Source organism: Phocoena phocoena, chromosome 7, assembly GCF_963924675.1.
Source record: "Phocoena phocoena chromosome 7, mPhoPho1.1, whole genome shotgun sequence".
Classification (NCBI taxonomy): Eukaryota; Metazoa; Chordata; class Mammalia; order Artiodactyla; family Phocoenidae; genus Phocoena; species Phocoena phocoena.
Genome location: NC_089225.1, coordinates 7,535,133 through 7,553,896, shown reverse-complemented (window position 1 = coordinate 7,553,896; position 18,764 = coordinate 7,535,133).

The following is an 18,764-nucleotide window of genomic DNA, read 5'->3' as shown; positions in this document are numbered from 1 at the left end:
GTCCCCTGCCTCTTGTTTGTAGGAAATCTTTAGCTTCCTAGGCCTTCCTTGAATTCCAAAGAGCAGAGAAGTGAGAAAATGCAGAAACAAAGGAAAACAATGAAGCAAGACAAAATAATAATAGTTTAACCATAAAACAAAGTCAAGGGCGTTTAGTTCCTCCTCAAGGGCTATATATAATATCCTGAATTATATCCTTGAGCTGTTCTGCAGACACTAAAACCCCCACCAGGTGGAGGAAGTTAAATACATGCTGACCACCAGCACATAGACCCGAGACCAGTTGGAATCAAAAGGTTGATGATGTTGACTCCCGAAGTACCGGTCTGTTACCTCACTCAGAAAGATATCCACAAGATGATCACACACCCCTCGACCCTCTCCCTTACCTTGTCTTTATTTTATTTTAATTTTATATTGGAATATAGTTGCTTAACAATGTTGTGTTAGTTTCGGATGTACCTTGCCTTTAAAAATCCTTCCCTGAAAGCTGTGAGGGAGGTTAAGTCTTTTGAATATGGGTTGTTCGTTCTCCTTGCTTGGCGCTCTACAATAAATGCTGTATTTTCCTTCACCAAAACCCAGTGTCAGTATGGCGGCTTTGTGAGCATACCTCAGAACATTTACTTCACTTCTTTGAAAATATATATTTATTTTGTTTCTAAAATGAATGAGATTTCCTCTTTCTGTAACTCTTTTCCTTCTTCTATCCATTTGTTTTACTGTCTCATCTCCCTTAGTTTTTGGCTCACATGTCCCAGGATCAAGCAGGTCTTCCCAAACTTCCTATTCAAAATAACACTTTGTCCTTATGTGGCATTGTCTAGTCTGATTCGCTGTTTTATTTTCAATATTACTTATAATCATCTGACAGGCTCTGTATTTCACTCACTTATTGTATATATTCCCGACTGTAATGTAAGTCTTATGGTGGAAGGATGCTTGTCTGTTTGATCATTGTTTTATCTTCTGCATTTAAAATAATTCATGCTGTGTAGCAGCCTACTCAAACACTGTAAAATGAATTTAAATATATGTGTGTGTGTGTGTGTGTGTGTGTAGGAAGACTAATACCCATCTTAAAGGAATGTTGAGAAGACTAAATTAAATAATTTATTCAACAAATATTATCAAGCGCTAATTTTGCATGCATCAGAGTCTTGACAGCTAGTAGGGACACAGGTTAAAATTAGATGGATGTGGTCTTAGCCTTCCTTTACCTTATATTTTAACAGGTATTGTGAAAGATTATGATACAAATCCTACCATAAATTAATTATTTTTATATGTCTTACCAGGAGAAAGTAAATGGTAGAATGACAGTGTACAGCAGGGAAACAGGGAAGTCTTCACAGAGAAGCAATGTTTACCTTGAGAAATAAGAGATAAGTGAGGCTCCAGGAGTCAAGGGTGGGGGTGGGAATCCATTCCACCCAGTGAACAGCATGTGTAAATGCATGGAGGTAAAAAGAAATGTGTGTATTTGATGATCTGAAAGAAAACCAGCATGAGTGGAGTGAAGAGAATAAGGACAATTGTCTTTTTTATTTTAATTATTGAAGTATAGTTGATTACAATGTGTTACTTTCTGATGTACAGCAAAGTGATTCAGTTATACATATATATATTTATATATATACATTATTTTTCATATTCTTTTCCATTATGGTTTATCACAGGATATTGAATATAGTTCCCTGTGCTATACAGTAGGACCTTGTTGTTTATCCATTCTATATGTAATAGTTCGCATCTGCTAATCCCAAACTCCCACTCCATCCCTCTCCCATGCCCCATGGGACAATTGTCTCTTGATAATGATGTTAGAGAGACAGGTAGGCTGGCAGACATTCATTACGATGCCTGGTACATTGTGGCTGCCCAATGAATAGTAGCCTTAAAGTAATCAACACAAATACCCAGGATACCAGGGATTCACAAATTTAAAAGAAAGTCATGGTGGCTGGATTTCTAGGGTGGCTGTGGAGTGTGGCACAAATGATTGGTGTGTATGTCAGGGTCAGGAAAATAGCAACCCATCTACATACTACAAACAGAAGAAATTTAACACAGGATACCAGATGGAGACAAGAGAGGGACCTAACCTTTAACAAAACAGTAAATCAGTGGTGCTAAAAATGGAGGTACCAGGAGAGGAGACAGCTTCATGAAACCTGGCATAAACTGGACTACAATGTGGCCATCACGTGGCCTGGGAGCCATAGCGGAGGACCTGTGGTCTCTTCTACAGAATGGACTCAGTCACAGACAGAGGCAGCCTTCAGATCACCTGCCTGCATTGTCCATTAGCTGAACCCCATGGGAAGCCAGCTGCCAAGGCCTCCAGGGAAATGTGGTTTTTGTGATAGAGAGCAGCATAGCTGAAAGTCAGGAATGGAGCTGAAAGCAGCCTGGCAGATAACCCTTACAAAATTATTTTTTTAAACAATAAAGATGCTAATTCTAGCTCCCTGCTTATTATGTCCTGCAAGTACATTTGACATGCTACATTCCGTCTCCATAACAGTTGTGAAAACACATGCTGTATTACACAGGTAGAATATCTGTTTCTCATGCAATGATATATGTGTTATATACAAAGAAATGATATGTATGTTGACAAACCATGCTGAAGAATCTCCTAGATATCTCCTAATTAAAATGTAAGGCCTTGGGTGGTGGGAGAGGGATAATTAGGAGTTTGAGATTAACATATACATACTACTCTCTATATATAAAATAGGCAACCAACAAGTACCTACTGTATAGCACAGGGAACTCTACTCAATATTTTGTAATAACCTATAAGGGAAAAGAATCTGAAAAAGAATAGATATATACATATGTAAAACTGAATCACTTTACTGTACACATGAACCTAACACAACATTTAAAATCAACTATACTTCAATTAAAAAAAAAAAAGTAACACCTTAGTTTCTTTTTAAAATATTTTTAAAGTGGTTCTACTCATCATCTTACTTATGACAATTTGGAAAGCTCAGAAAAGTAGCAGAAAGAAAAGCATAGTATCCATCACTCCACTATTCATAGTTACACATTGATATAGAGAAGATCCTTGAAATTCACAAAGTTACATAGTTTTAGCTAGTTGGATGTAATAACAAAAGTATCCTGAATTAATAATTGTGATTTTCTTGGGACATGAGTATGAGCTATGCTGGCATGTAAGAAATACTTTTTTTGTCATAAACACTAGACTAATCTCCAACATGCTTATTTAAATATGGTGATTTTTTTTTGTCTATAACAATGTCAGAAACAGAGTAATTGTAGTTACATAAATTAAAAAAAAATATTAAACCTTATTTCATTGTAGAGAACATAGCATTTTAACAAGTGATACAGCATAAATGAAAGCTAATTTGTTTAGGTTTCATGAGGAGAAACAATGAAACAAAAGCTCTCAATGCAAACACATCTTGGGACTAAGCCACAATCTTGTTTAAACATTTCTTTATAAATTGGAAACTAATTAGAGAATAATCCTGATGAATATGAATTTTGATCCATATTTTCTAATTTTTTACATCATTTTTATTTGCAAATTTTATACAGTTGGTGTAATACTAACCATATTTGTATTTATATTAACATGGTAGGAAAAATGGTACATTCTTTTCTAAATTAGCATTATTAGCTTTTTTAATAAGTTTTTCTTTTTTTTTTTCCACTCAGGTCTCCAGATTTTACAGACTTAAAACTAATGGTTTAAGATCAACTTTGAGAATAACCACCATGATCAACAAATTTTTCTACTTGAAAAGGGGAAAAAAATCTTACTGAAAGCTGAGCTTTATTTTTAGCTAAATGAGAAAACATTTCACAGAGCATTTCCTGAAAACAATCAATAAGTCCCTACTAGGTATGACTTGAGGATATATATCAAGTTAAAAATACACTGTCTGTCACTTGGAAGCCAATGTGTTTCACCAAACACGTGGAGAATTTACACTAAAACAAGCCACTGACATTTCCAATCTATTTTCTGGCAATATAATGTACAGCAACTCAAGCAAAATTCTATGTCTCACTAAATCAGCCAGTAAAAACTTCATTTAGCCATCTTTTAAGAAAATAATATCTTATTTCATTTGTTCCAAAAAACCTCCTCAGATTAATTTAGGCCACCAGCATACACTGGAGCATCACTTTCTTCTCCCTTTAAGTTGCAATAAACATAGAGACAGAGATAGAGAAAAGGAATATTCTAGTGACCGACATTAAGGATATACGTGTGTTATGATGGCTTTGTGGGAAAGGAGAATAGTATCATTTCACTAAGCTTGTGTGACTAAAGGAACAGTAGGACATAAAGCTAGGGAAGCAGCTTTGACAGAAAAAAATAAAAAAAAAAAAACAACTAAACTAAAAGGCTCTGATAATGTGTTAGAATTTATTGCAGAATTGTAGACTCTGAGTTGTTTGTTTGTATGTACTTGATCTGATATTCAAACCAAATATCATAACCTGCATAATCTGATCACTCTTTGAGGAAGACAATCTTGACAATTGTGTAAAAGATTGTTTAGATAAGGGAGAAGAGACATAGAGATATTGGTTATGAGCCTGGTAAAATATTTTAGGTTACTATTTCCTAAAAATGCATTGAAGGGACTCTAATTTCATATAATTTTCCTACATGTTGCAAGGGGGAAAATAAAGTCTCTGTAGTCTTAGGTCTTTTGTGTAAAACCAGACCTAAATAAAGTAAAACAAATTTCCTCACTGCAGGATATCTAATAAGTTAATTGACACTACAAATATCAAGGAAGAGCTAATGGCACATAGCATGCTCCAAACTAGTTTGACTGTGGCAATCCCCTGCAGAGAAGCATCTGCAGAGTCATTGTTCCCAATCCTATTTTGTAACAGGTTGATCTCTGCAATAAGCACCTCAGTATGCTACTGGCTCCTAGAGAAAGTACATTCTGTGTTGTTAACCTTTGTAACCTCAGTTTCTAGAAGTTTGGCATAAGGTGTGCCCTCCAGAAATATTTATTGAATGGAGTTGACAGAAGGACCTGAACCAGAAAGAAATATGTACAGAGAGCAGGATTGGAAACTTGCATTTGCCTAGTTCTCTACATTACACTATTCACAAGTCATTGCTTTTGGGGCTTGGCTATTCAGCAATTAATATTTGGAAGCTTATAGGAAAAAAACCAGAGATGCTAAATCTGGGGCTAGAATAATCTCCCCAGGAACTGTCCTGTTTAATCCACAACCTAAACCAATTTGCCTGTGAAACATCATGGTAGGAAATCTGTCAAAAGGGCCTTATTTTACCACAAGGGTGAGCTAGAATTTACAGATGCTTTACATAATGAAGGATTAGTCATGTGGCAAAGAAAGACAATCTGATTTACTGGAAAAACACAATTTTAGAGTTAGAAAACCTTTATTTGAATACTAGCTTTGCTACATACTAATTGTGATGACAAGGGGAAAGTGACATATTATCTATCTGTAAAAATGTGGAATTAATAATGTATGAGTATGATACTTGAGCATATTAAATGAGACGATACACTTGAAGTTCTTAGTGTTGTGTCTTCAATAAATGGATTATAGACAGTTGAGTTTCAATAAATGGAGCTAGAGACATTCTAGAATCATCTCTGGTCTGGAAAAGGTAACAAAATTAAAATTGTCCTCTCAACAGGGCAGTTAGATGCTGAATGTCATTAACGTGAAAAACAAACCCAAACATTTTAGGCTCAGGAAGATGTTTAGTCTGAATTCTCTGGTCATTTTCAATACACAGTCTGTGTTGACAAAATCATTTAACTATTATGAATAACCAGCCACCCCTTGTTGGCTAGGCAGTTAATGAAACACACCTTCTCAGACAATCTTTAGAACAATCCTATGAATTATTGTGTCCACCGTTGTTCCAGCCCACTGTGATGTTTTGGGGAAACAAAAATGGGTATTTTTTGCGACAAAAACAATCCCAATTCTGACAGTGGACAAGCCCCCAAACAAAGTTCTTTTTGGAGAGTAGTAATTCACTGAGGCTGGAGCAGAGATTTTGAGGGAGAGTATAGGAACATATATGAATGTAAGGGGATCACAAATCATTGAATCTGGATAGATTGTAACCAGACTGTGAAGGCAATACAAACCAGGTTCACGGGTGTGTGCTTCCTCCTTCAGAGAAGGAACAGCTGTTAAGGGATTCTGAACTGGACAAAAACAATATGGGAGTGATTTTCTTTAGAAGACTGAATCTGATCATGGTTGTTTTGTCGGCAGTGATTTGGTCAGATTAACTAGATGTGCTTCCCAGCTTCATATAGAAATTGTAACATCAAGTTCAGGAGCTTTTCTTCCCCTAGCATTTGTCACATTTTGCAATTAATTTTGAGAAATAAACTAATCCAAGTTAGTGTTCACAGCAGGCAACCTGGAGCTAGGCTACCAATCCATCACTCACTAGCTATGTGGCTTTATTTAAGTTATTCAACCCTCAACACAAAAATTTTCTCATCAGTAAAATGTGGAAGTTAATGTTTCTTTCCTTTTAAGGGAAGGTAAAATTAGCTAACAGAGGCAGAGTGCCTAGCACACAGTAAATGCTCAAAATGGTTAGCTGGAGTGTGTGCAACTATTATTGCAATGCTGCAAATTTTCTAGTAAACCGACGACATTTTCACAAGACTTCCTCTTGGGAAGATTTACCTTCCAAATACAGTTGGCCCTCAGTATCCTCTGGCAGTGGTCCCAAGACCCCTTCCCCACCCTCTCACCCCATGCAGATACCAAAATCCGTAGATGCTCACATTCCTTATATGAAACGGGGCAGTACAGGATTCTCTGTATCCGTGGGTTCCACATCTGCAGACTCAACCAACTGGAGATCTATTCCCATGGATACAGAGGGCTTACTATAGTCTCTTGGATTTGAAATTTACCTCTACACCCTTGCTTTCATAACTAGGGTTTTAAAAAGAGATACATTCCCAGAAAGATCACAATTCCTAAGCTTTAGAAATTTTTAAACTGTAATTTAAATTTTTTTGTAGCATTTTGCTCTCCTTTTCCTCAATATGTCTCCCTTCCACTATGGGTACACATTTTACCAAATTATCACCACCTCTCTATCAGAGCTTCAGAAATCTGCTAATTTAGGATACAAACTCAGCACTAATACCCCCACCCCCCGCACGCCCCCAGGCTTGTGAGAAAGCACAAAAACTATGTAACCAGTCTTTATTTTCTAACCCTAAAGCTGAAAAGCTGCAACTTGACTATTTCCCTTTATCAGAGACACAGTATTTTCAACAGCCCTCTTTGCTTCGTTCACCCTGGCATTCCTGATTACTGTAATCAGAAATCACAGCAGGTTATACCGGGGTAATATTGCTTCTGTGCTGACATCTCAACCTGTACTTGCTTTGCTTTTACCTCAGAGTACTACAGTGAGCAGAGCCCTCTGGGTACTTGGCTTCCAAATACTATGTTCTTTTCCAGAGTTAGGGTCGTCGACTAAAGGATGTTGCTTGCCACCCAGCTCTCCAAGGAGATGAAGTCACCAGCCACTGCAGTCCTTCAACATACCCTGAAAGGAGTTCAGGGTGGAGATCAGGAAGGAGGCACTCTGTGCTCTGGGAAAAACTGGCAGAACAGGCCTTCAGATAGTTAGATATTTTCAGGAGAATATTGTATGAACCCCATTTCTTGCCTCTTCTCATTCTTAGGAAAGCACATGAATGGTGACATCTGCTTCTAGTGACAAGCAGCAACATTCTACCGAGATGTGTGTTGGCTGCACGTACACCCCTTCATCAGAATTATATATACACTGACCTGTCCCGACACCTCTTTGGAGCAGCTCTTCAGCACTATTGAGAGGCTGTCTCCTGGACTATTGTCCTCAGTGAGTCCCCAAGTAAAGCTGAGCTCACAGATACCACGTTGCGTGTTTTTGCAGTTGACAAGGTCAAAGGGAAGGGAAGTGGGCCAGGGCTCAGGGGTCTGCAGAGCTGCAGGGCTTTCCATGTGTACCTAGAAGTGCCCAAATAAGCTTTCTTTTGAAGGATTTTGAATGGAAATGTACTTAAGTTAAATAAGGCTCCCGCCCACCCCTGCCTTCATGAACATATTTTGCTCTTTTCCTGAAGAGACTTGTGCTCCTCAGGAGTATCTCTTTCTCTTGTCTGTCCATGTTTGTTGATGGACTGAGCTATCTGGGGATGTTTGCCTAAGACTAAATGCTACGCTACTGATTTCGAGTCCCTGGGTCTGCTTTTTATTTGTTTATTTAATCTCTCTCGTTATTAGATTTTCTCTTAACTTTCCCCTCTTCCTTTTTTTTTTAAATTAATTTATTAATTAATTTATTTTTGGCTGTGCTGGGTCTTCATTGCTGCGCACTGGCTTTCTCTAGTTGCAGTGAGAGGGGGCTACTCTTCGTTGTGGTACACAGGCTTCTCATTGCAGTGGCTTCTCTTGTGGCGGAACACAAGGTTTAGGTGGGTGGGTTTCGGTAGTTGTGGAACGCAGGCTCAGTAGTTGTGGTACAGGGGCTTATTTGTTCCATGGTATGTGGGATCTTCCCGGACCAGGGATCAAACCCGTGTCCCCTGCATTGGCAGGCAGATTCTTAACCATTGCACCACCAGGGAAGTCCCACCCCTCTTCCTTTTTTATCTGGACTGCTGATAAGCAGTTCCGTTTACCCCCTACTCAGTCCCACTGCATTTTAACTGTGCTTTTAATAAATTATTCCATAAGGTGGGGAATTCAGCAACCAGCTTCCTATGAATTACATCAGACAAAGGAAAAAAGTCTCCGTCTAAAGACTTTGAGAATTCTTTTTTGAGTAATATCTGTTTCCTTCTTATACTCATATCCAGGATTCAATTCCCACCATCTCCCACCTGGACAGTTGAGAGCGCCTCCCATCCGATCTCTACATCTTACCTGCTCCTCTGCAATTCTTTCCTAACAAGGCTGAACATTCAAATATGATCATAGGGCTTTCCTACCTAAAATTCTTTGGAGGTTTTCCACTGACAAACAGTAAAATCCAAGCTCTCTGCATGGCGTTTAAGGTCCTACATATTCTGGCTCCTTCCTACCTTGCAGATTTATATCTGCCTCACTAGAAACTCATATACACTAGAAACATTGAAAAGTGCTTGCTTTTCCTTAAAAAAAAAAAAAATAAAGCCTTACCTCATCTCTAAACCTTCAAGTGTGGTGGAATCTCTGCCTAGAATATCTTTTTCCTCCACCTTATTTTTTTTTTTTCTTTTTTAACATTTCTTTACTACAAACTTTTACTATGCTAGTATGTGTTGATCATAAGATACATTTAACATATAGCATTTCCCATACTTAGTTTTCCCCAGGGTTCTTCCTTTGGGAAGCATCTCCTGGAAGTATGGTTGCTCATAACACATATTTGGAAAAGCAAAATTAATCTTGCTGTCAGGGCAGGTGTTTCAATTGATTGTTTTTATCTAAATGAAGGCTGTAGATAACCTGATGAGGTTATTTAGTTAGCCTTTACCAACCTGCCATAACGATTTTTTTTTTAATATGTGTATATATCAATCCCAATCTCCCAATTCATCCCACCACAACCCCCGCCCCTGCTTTCCCCCCTTGGTGTCCATACGTTTGTTCTCTACTTCTGTGTCTCTATTTCTGCCTTGCAAGCTGGTTAATCTGTACCATTTTTCTAGATTCCACATATATGTGTTAATAAACGATATTTGTTTTTCTCTTTCTGACTTACCTCACTGTGTATGACAGTCTCTAGGTCTACCCACATCTGTACAAATGACCCAGTTTTGTTCCTTTTTATGGCTGAGTAATATTCCATTGTATCTATGTACCACATCTTCTTTATCCTTTTGTCTGTTGATGGTCATTTAGGTTATTTCCATGTCCTGGCTACTGTAAATGTGCTGCAATGAACATTTCCTCCACCTTCTTGACATCTAGGTACCCTTTAGCCAAATGTCTCAAGTCTGTGCATCTGTTATTCTATGGTTTAATTGTTCTTTCACTTAGTCTCCTCTACTGGGCTTTGGGCTTCCTGAGGGCAGAGGCTATACCTGGCAGAGGAAAAACTCTGCCCTGAATCATAGGATCCCAGGGTCTTTCCAGGCTCACAGCTGCCTCCCACTAGATCTGGGTTGAAGACTTTCAATCCTGCCAGTCTGCTCTGGATCTCCCACACCTCTGCCTGATATATGAACACCTCCTTAGGGATAAAGATGTGTCACCAGGTTCATTTACCTGAGGGCTTTCATAAGGCTCCAAGTTGAAATTATTTCCCTTGCTTTTGTTAAGCTTCCATACCTATGTGAGATGTTGTCAACTGTTGGTGAGTCTATCTCCCAAGTATAGACCTAAATCCTTTCAGGAGGATGAAATATGTTTGATTTTGCTTTGTATTCTCTGAGCCTACAGTGTTGCCTAATTAGAACAGGTGCTTAATATGAATGCTGTGGGTTTTTTTTACCAATAGTTGTTCAGCAGTTAGTTGTGATTTTGGTGTCCTCATGGGAGGAGGTGAGTTAAAGTTCCTTCTACTCCCTCTACCATCTTGTCTCTGTCCCACAAATGCTGTGTTAAAGGAATAAATGCACATTGTAATGTCTGCTCTGCTTGGGGATGGGAAGCGAGTGGTGATTTTTGTTTTTACTTCCATTGATTTGGTCATATTCTTGATTAGTGGTCCTCAAACAGGGCTGCTGGTTGAAACACCTGGAGATTATTTAGTAAACAACTTTGATGTTGTTTCTCAGATGTTGATATGCATAGAAGTCACATAGGAATCTGGTTATAATGCAGACTCTAATTCAGTAGATCTGAGGTGGGGTTTGAGATCTTGTTTCTCCAGTAAGCCCCAGGAGATGGGCATGTTGCTGAGTTAGGATCACACTGGATAGTGAGCCCTGAACTCCTGAATCATAATCTCTCAGAATCTGCTCCAGGAATTACACATTTCTAGGAATTTTCCAAGTGATTCTGTTAATCAAAAATTGCCATCTATATTAAGGAGTGACTGTGTGTTTCTCTCTTGCACCCATCATTTATTTACTCTGCCACATATTGAAAAACAGGCCATATATTGTGGCACAGGCTGCCACAATATGGGTGAAGGAGACAGAATTGTTCCTGACCTCATAACACTCCCAGTCTAAACAGATAAACATATGTTAAACTCATTCTTACACACTGAGATAAATGCCAAGCAAAGCATAACTGAGGCACTGATTTGGCAATAATAAGGGAAGATCTACATGTAAGCTAAGATTTAAATGACATAATTGCACGAACCATAAGATTAACAGGACAGTATTTTTTTTTTTTTTTTGCGGTACACGGACCTCTCACTGTTGTGGCCTCTCCCGTTGCGGAGCACAGGCTCCGGACGCACAGGCTCAGCAGCCATGGCTCAAGGACCTAGCCGCTCCGAGGCATGTAGGATCTTCCCGGACCAGGGAACGAACCCATGTCCCCTGCATTGGCAGTGGACTCTCAACCACTGCGCCACCAGGGAAGCCCCAGGACAGTGTTTTTTTAAACAAAGTTTAAAGCATATACATATGTTATTCCCAAATGTCCTAATTTATCCCTCTCCCCAACCTTTCCACTTTGGTAACTGTAAGTTTGTTTTCTATGTCTGTGAGTTCTTTTCTGTCTTGTATATAAGTTCACTTGTATCATTTTTCTAGATTCCACATTAAGTGATGTCATATGATATTTGTCTTTTTCTGTCTGATTTATTTCACTTAGTATGATAATCTCTAGGTCCATTCATGTTGCTGCAAATGTCTTTTTACACACTACTGTATATAAAATATATAATCAACAAGGACCTACTATATAGCACAGGGAACAATATTCAATAATCTGTAATAACATATATGGGAAAATAATATGAAAAATTATACATATATAAAACTGAACCACTTTGCTGTACGCCTGAAAATAACACAACATTGTAAATCAACTATACTTCAAAAAAATCGTTAAAAAAATATGAGCATATGCAGCTCTCTGAGTCAGGAAAGAGCTTGACAAATTCTTGGATCCTTCCAAAGACTCTTGTGGCTAGAAGAGAAAGTACAAATGGGAGAGTGTCATGTGGTGAGGTGAGCAGGGAAAAGACAAGCACACACAAGTTGGTCATCTAACCCAGCAGCACAATGAGAGGAACTTCCTATAATCGACATCTGGTACAGGGGTGCTGTGGAGATTGACCCACTCTGTCTTGGCCCCTTTGAGAAATTGTCCAGCTCAGAATAGCAGTGATAATCCTTGGAACTCATCTGCAAATACTTTCATTTCTGAGTTTCTAGAAATGTTATTTATGTATGAAAAGGATGATGTGGACAATAAATGCTTTTACTTTTCAATGACTTTATCTTTTGTTTTCCATTTATCTAAATTAGCAATCAAGAAAGGCTCCTGTTAATTTATAACTGGGACTAGTATATTGAAGAGTCACTGCCTCCTGACTATTCCTACTCTTTCATTCCATTATAGGAGTAAAGCATGGAATGGCATTTTCCTTGATTAGTCATTTTCAAGGTACTTCAAATGTACCTGAGTCTCCATCATATGTCACATTCTAAATCCCTTGACGTACTATCAAAACACTTAAACAAGCCAGGATAGATGTATCTTCTACCATCTCCTGTACCCCAAATTCTACATTTTGGGAAATTACTAGGTTTGATTCTTTCAATTATGCCTCTGCTTCCTAGCATTTTCAGCGTCCTCCCTTTTTTTTAAGGCTCAGGATGCCCTAGTCTTGATTCAAAAATAAATCTCAAAATTTACATTTCAGTGGTTATTCTATCAACCAATACAATTTGCAACTTACCTCTTATAAAGGCATCCAGAGCTCTCAAAATCTGTCTATTGTAAAAACAATTTTCTAAATAGTCCAGTATTTGCAATACAAATATTTTTAACTGACATTACAACAAAAGCACCTCAATGTGCATTGAAATAGCTAGTCAAACTGGTTTCACAACAAGTAGCAATAAAATAATCTAAGATCATAGTTTTGTTTATTTGTTTTCTCTATTGCATCAATATTTTATTTCTGAGTAAGCACTGTACATTTTACATTGTTACTCATCATATCATACATTTTAACAATGCAAATATTACTCTAAATTCTTTAGATTTCAGTCTTCAAGTCTTAAAATTAAATAGGATAACTAGACATAGCAGCTCAATGTTTGCACATAGCGAGGTCTTAATAAATAGTTGCTATTTTAATATCATTCCTCAAATACCATTGTATGAGAATGTTCTCAAAGCAACCTTGAGAGTCTTATTACCTGTTGCATGAAAGGGGCAGGGAAGTTTAGGGGATAAGCCCAAAACTGAGGGGATTCATATATGGGAGAAAATAGTTTTAAATAAAATAAGTATCATACTTAAAACAAGTGTTCACCGTTAACATGAAGATCTAATAAGAAGGAACTGAAAGTAAGAAAGAAAGCCATGGATAGGCATTTTTCTGGGGGTTTCGTCATTTCATGCAATCATTGAATTGGTAAAAATTTGTCCTATTTTTATAGATGATAAAACTGAGACTCAGATATATTAGGGAAGTCACATAGTAAGAAACTGAACTAAGACTCGAACAGATATGTCTTATGCCCAAATCCAAAATCATAACTTAGCCCTGAAGTCAGAGCCCACATTTAGATTGACAGGGTGAAAAATCTGTGCAAACACCTAGTCATATCAGCTCTGGGGAACTACTCTGTCTTCTCCATGCCTCAGCCCCACCTCTCCATGATCCAACACACAGGATGCTGCTAACTGGAGCTTGGGGAAGAGTTTGTTAGATCTGCAATGGCATCAAATGGGCAGTGATTGGGTAAAAATCATCAAGAGTGGTAATCCCTTTCTAATATAGATTTCTAATTGGATACAAGGGCAATCACAGTTTCAACTAAACAAAGATCATTTACATTGAACAGTGAAACACTCACCCTGGAAAAAAACTTCGGGACTATAGATCATTAAGCTGAATGATTAAAATATTACCATAACAACACATGCTAAAGTCTCTTATCTCTTGGTTACCTAATTATCTGCAACATCCTACACTGTGTAGGGTCCTATGGGTTTTGTATTCAAGTGGCACATGCTCAGTGTTTCTTTACAATAAGAATGGCACTTTAGTAAGTGAATATGCATGATATACAGCAATTTTCAAACTTTTTATGGCAGGAACCCTATTAAACATCATTAAGGAATTTATATTCTATTTTCAGGAAAAGGGAAACCCTCCTTCTACATTTTTTTCCTTTTTATTCTTCAAATCAATTTGATTTCATCTTTCTGATTTTTTTTTTACAGTAGGTCCTTGTTGCTTATATATTTTATATATGGTAGTATGCATATGTTAGTTCCAAACTCATAATTTATCCCTCCTCCTGCCTTTCCCCTTCTTTAACCATAAGATTGTTTTCTATGTCAGTGAGTCTGTTTTTGTTTTGTAAATAAGTTCATTTGTATCATTTTTTAGATTCCGCATATGAGTGATACCATATATTTGTATTTCTCTGTCTGACTTACTTCACTTAGTATGACAATATCCAGGTCCATCCATGTTGCTGCAAATGGCATTATTTCATTCTTTTTAATGTTTGGATAATATTCCGTTGTATATATGTACCATATCTTCTTTATCCATTCATCTGTCGATGGACATTTGGGTTGTTTCCATGTTTTGGTTGTTATTGTAAACAGTGCTACAATGAGCATTGGGGTGTATGTATCCTTTCAAACCATGTTTTTCTCCAGATATATGGGATTGCTGGATCATACGGTAACTCTATTTGACCTAAGTGATTTAATATTTAAATCCTTTATTCTTATTGCAACTCTGCTGTGTTTGGATCCTGTCTATGAGTGTATGCTAGTAACAGGTTTGAACTTATCCTGGAGGTGTTAGTCTGGAAAACTTTAGACTATTTCAGATCAAAGAGTAAAGACACAAATGCAGCCAAAGTAACTGAAATTATCAAAGTTGCAGACCTAAGAGGGATTGAGCTGAAGTTGGATTTGCGAACACAAAGGTAGAATAAACAATCACAGCTACAGTCACAGAAGGTGGACAAATGATCACTGAATCTTTCTGATGGCACATCTCATCAGAACGACAAATGCAAGCACCTCCAACAAACATGTACTACTGTCAAGTTATACTATCTGTATTATAAAACACATAACATCAGCAGGGTTTAAATCTGAGCTAAAGGTGAAATAAACAATGCATAGTCTAATGTTTTGCCACTCATTTTTACTTTCTACTATCATTAGCTAGTTGCTTAAGGCACAGAATATACTCAAAGCAAAGTTTGTACTTCATAATAGTGGATGCAAACTTATATTTCAAGCAGTCTTCTAGATAATTTTGACACTTGGTCCTCAAGTAGCAGTCAATGAGATTACAGTAAGAACTGCAGGGCCATATTCTTCTCCAAAGCCGCTGTAGAGAGAGCAGCCCTGGCAACACCTTGATTCCTGACTTCTGGACTCCTGAACTGTGAGAGAATAAATGTGCATTGTGCTCCGCCACTAAATTTGAGGCAATTTGTTGTGGCAGCTACAGGAAATTAATATTGGTATCAAGTGTAAAATGAGAGCCCGCAGGTTTAGAAATCAGAACGAGTAAATATGAGAAGTGATAGGTGTGATTGAATGACTTTTCAGTGGGCAGGGGGACAAGACTTTTTGGAGGGTCGGACAAAATGGGGTGGCTCCTGAGAGATTCAAGGAATAGGCTTTTGCATCCTGGGATGAAGTAGACACAAAGGCCCCATATATATGCTGAAGAACATATCAGAGATGTTCACATTCTTGTCATTTTATTTCCTGCTCACACAAGGTGTCTGAGGTTTAATATACTCTTCCCTTTTTACAGGGAGGAAGTTGAGGTTCAAATATACTAAAAAACTTGTCTATGATCAAATAGATTGTGAATTGCAGGGTTGGAATTATGCCCTAGGTCTTCTCATTCCAGGTCCATGTTTATATGACATGAGCTCAATAGCCCTTGATTTCCTCTTCTGTAGAGAAGCAACATGAATTACATGTCTTTGCAAGCCCACTGCAGACTCATTCTGTTACTGACCTGGGTTATTGGCCTTCCTTAATCAATATAAATTGATAAGAGGCCAGACAAGAAATTCAGGCAAGTCCTTATTGGGGTTCCTGCTGCAGCAGGGGGGACAAAAGCAAGTAATAGTTTCCCTTGTTTGCTTGGTGGGGTGTGTGTTGGGGGCAGCTGGTTCCTTATATGGTGTGAGGGTAGGGGTGGGTCCAGGGGTTGGGCCGGAGGGGTGGCTTAGGTGTTTCCCCCCAACGCTCTTGGTGATGTTGAGTGTAAGGGGCATGCGCAATACCCTGCTTTTGCTCCCAACCTCTTGCTTTTCTTCCCAGCTCTTCAGAAGTGGCAGTTGGATTTTTGGGCTTTTTGTATCTTGTTGTCCAGAATTTGCCCCAACTGTGTATGCACGCAGTTATTTTTAGTCCCTTATAGTTTCTTTGTATTTTGTTGCTCAAGGAGACGTTTGTCTGGGTGAAAGCACTGCAGCAATGGCCTCAGGTCCCAGATCCCAGCCTGTCTCAATTCTATGAATGAGTGTATAAATTTGGTGGTAAATGGGAAGATTTTCGTCCATCCTGAGTGTCAGTTTCCCCTGTATTTATAGAAAGTGAGTGTGATTGGCATTAATTCTTATAATTCCCTAAACTAAAATGATTTAAGCATGTGCCACTGATACATTCTCCGTTCACAAAAAATTAGCACAATCCCATTAAAAAATGTAAACAAAGATCTTTCAGGTTTACACCGCAATATATAAAATAAAAAAATGCCCTTTAACATTCCCAGAAAGCAACAATCTTTCTCCAAATCTTAAAGATTTCAAATATTATTTTCACCTTTGATATTCTTTTCAGGGATGGATTTATGTGATCCCATTTGCTAGATAGAAAATATATATTTTGAAGTACTCAAAAATACTTTCTATTGTCATTCACTTATGACATTAGCTATAGAATTCAGAAAAGTTAACCATTGAAGGCATGTTATATAGCATTTCACATAGAGAGATGGCTGTAGTAATATTATAACAGATTCAAAACCCATCACACTTTGATGAATATAGATTTTGCAAAGGCCTTTGAACATGTAAAAAGAAGCCTTATTCCCTCAACAGCAGGATTTTAGTACTGAATCCCATCTGTAAGTTAGTCCAACCTACCCCGGCCCAACACTTTCCCCAAGCAACAGGGATATGCACCAACACACGAGGGGTGTGTGCTCTGGTAATTCCTGTCCTGAGTCCCCTCTGCTTGACCCAGTTCTTTTCTACACATGCTCCCATCTGGCCTAGTTCCTTGATTTTCTCTCCTAATTAAGGGCCCACAGGTGTCTTCATAGTTGGTGGCCATTTTCAGTTTCTATCTCTTATGCTTCTCACTTCTCTCTGAATATTTTAGCTCAGAATCACATCACCTGTCTTTCATGCTTCAGACTGGCTTGCCGTCCCAGAAGACCTGATTTCTTGCTCCAGGACACTGGTGGGTGCTCTCACCCAGCTAACTGACCTCACTGTGTCCAGAGACTTGTAGTCCCAGGCAATTTTAAAGTCTTAAAGAGGTTTCCAAGCCCAAAGATTCTTTACAGCCAGTCCAAATAATGCACTAAATAATAGTACATCTCATGCTCTAGGTGGTTAACAACCTAGAAGGAGAGACAGATATGTATATATGAATTCATTACCAATTATAAATATGATAATAGAAAGAAACACAAGGCCCAGAATCTGTAGGGAGTGACTAACTGAATGAAGGAGCATGGGAGTCTTGTTGAAGTAATGGAAATTGATTTGGTCTTTAATCAATGACTTGGATTTTCACAGAGAGGCCAAGAGAAGGCTACCTCATCTGAAGGAAAGAGAGAATCACAGGCCAGAATGTGAAGCAGTGTGCCCCTTGGGCAACTATAAAGCACTTGACATGACTAAACTAGCAGCATGCAAGGAGCCCAGAAAGACAGACTGGTAGTCTTAAGGACCTCTTGGTCCAGGAATCATGAAAGTCCTCAAAACATCAAAAATTGGGTTTAAAGCCACAACAATGACTTGAGGAAATCCACAGTCATAAGATGCAGCTTTCAAAAAAATTTTAATAGCTCCACTTTTTTTTTGAGACATTCAATAAATGGACAGGAAAATGTGTAAACCCATTTTATAGGCTTGGTGCCATAACTTCCACTTCTTTGCTCTCTGGTAAATCTTGACTGCAGAATCCTACAAAACTGCCCTTAGAAAATGGGGTTCCTACTTTGTGCATCAGTAAACCACATTATTTTTTGATAGCTCTGATATTTAGAGGTCAGTGACTGGGAGTTGTCCATCTCTCTGTCTATCCAGCACCTGGCTTAGGGTGAGAGCTAAGTGCTTTTAAACATTTACTTGAAAGATAAATACCATTAACGCAGAGTCCAGTAAATACCAAACATGATTTTCAAAGTTACGGAACCACAACGGGTGATATATTTGGATTTTAATGGAAAATATATGTTATTTGGTGTTAGTTAGATCCAGATTCAAACCCCAATTCTGCTATTTACTGGATGTGTGGCTATGAGAAGTTTTTTCAATTTCTCTGAGCTGTCATACCTTCAACTTTATAATTGGGACAGAAACTCACATACTGATATTTAAAAATCAGAA